Source organism: Lathyrus oleraceus, chromosome 5 (assembly GCF_024323335.1).
Source record: "Lathyrus oleraceus cultivar Zhongwan6 chromosome 5, CAAS_Psat_ZW6_1.0, whole genome shotgun sequence".
In the NCBI taxonomy this organism is placed as follows: domain Eukaryota; kingdom Viridiplantae; phylum Streptophyta; class Magnoliopsida; order Fabales; family Fabaceae; genus Lathyrus; species Lathyrus oleraceus.
Window position 1 is genome coordinate 324489996 of NC_066583.1, and position 3875 is coordinate 324493870.

Below are 3875 nucleotides of genomic sequence, written 5' to 3' on the forward strand. Positions count from 1 at the left end.
ATGATAATTTTTGCCCCTACTAGGTAGGAACGGAATTTGTCCAATGCGAACACGACGGCTAAAAGTTCTTTTTCAGTGGTGGCGTAGTTCATTTGGGCTGGATCTAGTGTTCTACTCGCATAGTAAATAGCATGAAGCTTCTTATCCTTTCTTTGTCCTAGTACTGCGCCTACTGCGTAATCACTCGCATCACACATGATTTCAAAAGGTAATCTCCAGTCAGGTGGTTGCATTATGGGTGCGGTGATTAAAGATGTTTTTAGTTGGTTGAACGTTTTTAAGCATTTTTCATCAAAGATGAAATCAACGTCTTTCATTAATAAACCTGTAACTGGCTTGGTAATTTTTGAGAAATCTTTAATGAAACGTCGGTAGAAATCGGCGTGTCCTAGAAAGCTTCGTATTTCTCGTACGGTTTTCAGAGGTTGAAGGTTCTTTATGATTTCGATCTTAGCTTTGTCTACTTCAATTCCTCTGTCAGATACCACGTGACCTAACACGATTCCTTGTTGAACCATGAAATGACATTTCTCCCAGTTTAAAACTAGGTTTACCTTTACGCATCTTTCGAGTACCATTTCAAGGTTTGATAGACATCCTTCAAAACTCTGCCCACAAATAGAAAAATCGTGCATAAAGACTTCCATGATGTCGTCTATAAAATCGGCGAAGATTGCCATCATGCATCTTTGAAATGTTGCGGGAGCATTGCATAATCCAAATGGCATTCGTCGATAGGCGAATGTACCATAAGGGCATGTGAAGGTAGTCTTTTCTTGGTCGTCAGGATGGATTGGGATTTGAAAGAATCTTGAATAACCGTTTAGATAGTAGAAGTGAGAATGCTTAGCCAATCGTTCAAGCATTTGGTCAATGAAGGGAAGAGGGAAATGATCTTTCCGAGTGGCTTTGTTTAGTTTTCTATAGTCGATGCACATTTTACTTTCGGTCACAACTCTTTGTGCTATAGATTCACCCTTCTTGTTCTTAACAACTGTAACACCCCCTTTCTTGGGTACTACATGAACGGGGCTAACCCATTGACTATCGGAGATCGGGTATATGATTCCAGCATCTAGAAGTTTCTTTACTTCATCCTTGACTACCGTACTTAGGACTGGGTTGACCCTTCTCTGGTTTTCTCTAGAGGTTTTACAATCTTCCTCCAGCATAATGCGATGCATACAGATAGAAGGACTCATTCCTTTTAGATCGGCGATGTTATATCCTAACGCAGTTAGATATTTCCTTAGGACCTCTAGTAATTTCTCAGTTTCCATCTGTCCCAAGTCAGCATTGACTATTACTGGTCTTTTCAGTTCAGTGTCTAGGAATTCGTATCTTAGGTTCTCTGGTAGTGCTTTTAATTCAAAGTCATGTTTCTTTGGGCATGGCATGTGGTTGGGTGTAAGTGCTAAGCATTCGCTTAGACTTTCGCTTTGGTATGGTTCATACCAATTATCGTCTTCAAAGATTGGAGGGATTTAGATTTTCATTATATCAGAGTATGTGGTTTCTTGCATCTCCATCTCTCTCACGCATTCGTCTATGACATCAAGTAGATAGCATGTATCGTCTATAGATGGCGCTTGTAAGAATTGGGTCAAGATGAATTCAACCTTTTCCTCTCCAACTTCGAATGTTAGCTTACCTCTCTTTACGTCTATTATAGCTCCGGCGGTAGCCAAGAATGGCCTTCCTAAAATGATAGATGTATTGGCATCTTCTTTGATATCCATGATTATGAAGTCTGTAGGAATGTAAAATTGTCCTACACGTACAGAGACATTCTCTAGTATACCGACATGATATTTGATTGAGCGGTCAGCTAATTGAATAGACATCTTGGTTGGTCTTAATTCTCCCATACTGAGCCTTTTACAGATGGTTAAGGGCATTACATTAATGTTGGCTCCTAGATCGCATAGAGCTTTGTCTATGACGAATTTTCCAATGACACAGGGTATGGAAAAACTACCTGGGTCTTTTAGTTTGGGAGGCATGTTATTCTGGATTATTGCGCTACACTCGACAGTAAGTGTAACTGTTTCGTTATCCTCAATCTTTTTCTTATTGGATAGGATTTCCTTAAGAAATTTGGCATAGGAGGGAATTTGTGTGATGGCTTCTGTAAAGGGTATCGTAATGTTTAGTTGCTTCAGAAGTTCAACAAATTTCCTAAATTGACTCGCAGTTTTAGAAATTTTGAGTCTTTGAGGATACGGAATTGGTGGTTTATAAGGAGGTGGAGGCACATAAGGTTTCTCTTTCTCTTCGGCCTCTTGGGTATTATCTTCTGTTTCCTTTGGTTCACTCACCTACTCAGTCGAGGTTTTATCTGATTTTTGGTACATGGCAGGGTTTTGGAGTCTTGGATCTACGGGTCCGTCTACTTCTTTTCCACTCCTCAGTATAACGGCATTTGCATGTCCTTTTGGGTTAGGTTGCGGCTGTCCAGGAAATGTTCCAGCTGGAGCAGCTGTAGATGCTTGATGTTGAGTCACTTGTGAAATTTGTGTTTCAAGCATTTTATTGTGGGTGGCTAAGGCGTCTACTTTGCTCGCTAGTTGTTTGAGTTGCTCGCTAGTATGTATGTTTTGGTTTAAGAAGTCTTTGTTTGTCTGAGCTTGGGTAGCTATGAAGCTTTCCATCATCAATTCGAGATTTGACTTCCTAGGCATGTTAGGATCATTATTAGCTGGCTTTTGATATCCAAGCGGAACAGCTGGTGCTTGGCCAGGTGCATACAGGGTGTTGTTATTCTTATACGAGAAATTAGTATCGTTTTTCCAACCTGGGTTGTAAGTATTCAAATAGGGATTTCCTTGTGTGTAATTCACTTGATCGGTTGGGACTCCTGCTAATATTTGACATTCTTGTGCAGTGTGTCCAGGGTTTCCACATAACTCACAGTTTGGAGTTACAGCAGCCACGGTGGCTGCGGGTGGTATGGTCAAGTTGTCTAATTTTTGAACAAGGGCATCTACCTTTGCATGAACATGGTCAAGGCTACTGATTTCGTACATTCCACCCTTTGTCTGGGACTTTTCCACTGGAGTTCTTTCACCTCCCCATTGGCAATGGTTTTGGACCATGTTTTTAATGAGTTGGTAGGCTTTGTTGTATGGCTTATCCATAAGTGCACCGCCCGCGGCAACGTCTACTGTCAGTCTTGTGTTATACAGAAGCCCATTGTAAAATGTGTGAATGATCACCCAGTCTTCGAGACCGTGATATGGATATATCCTCATCAAGTCCTTGTATCTCTCCCACGCTTCGTAGAGAGATTCCACATCTTTTTGTCTGAATCTGTTGATTTGAGCTCTCAGAATAGCAGTTTTGCTCGGCGGAAAATATCGGGATAAGAAAACGTTATTCAGTTCTTCCCATGTTGTAACTGAGTTGGATGGCAAGGATTGCAACCAAGCCCAAGCTCTGTCTCTTAGTGAGAAAGGAAAGAGGCGCAGTCTTATCGCATCTTGAGATACACCATTTGTCTTTACAGTATCTGCGTACTGCACAAACTTGGTCAGGTGTTCATTAGGATCGTCCGTAGGATTTCCAGCAAATTGATGTTGTTGGACGGCTGATAATAGTGAGGGTTTCAGCTCGAAATCGTTTCGATTGATAGCGGGGGCAACAATGCTGTTGTGAGGTTCTTGTTGAGACGGGGTAGCGTAGAATTTAAGAGGACGATTATGTGGTCCTTCTTCAGCCATTGTTGGTTTTTATTCTGGTTTAGGAGGAGAGAAGATATCGGGAATATCGTACTTTTGTTGATATTCGTGTATTCGGCGTCTTACGTATAAGAAACACTCTAATTCTGGGACTGGTGGTGCTAAGTTATCGCCTTCCGAGCGAGTACTTGGCATACA

At 41.4% G+C, this 3875-nt stretch overlaps 1 non-coding gene across 1 annotated transcript; it reads left to right on the forward strand.

The window, feature by feature from the left end:
• The first annotated feature begins 3225 nt into the window (after positions 1-3225).
• On the forward strand, positions 3226-3332 carry LOC127089127 (small nucleolar RNA R71). Its single transcript, XR_007790902.1, has one exon. It is a non-coding gene; the product is annotated as a small nucleolar RNA R71 (small nucleolar RNA).
• Positions 3333-3875: the final 543 nt, after the last annotated feature.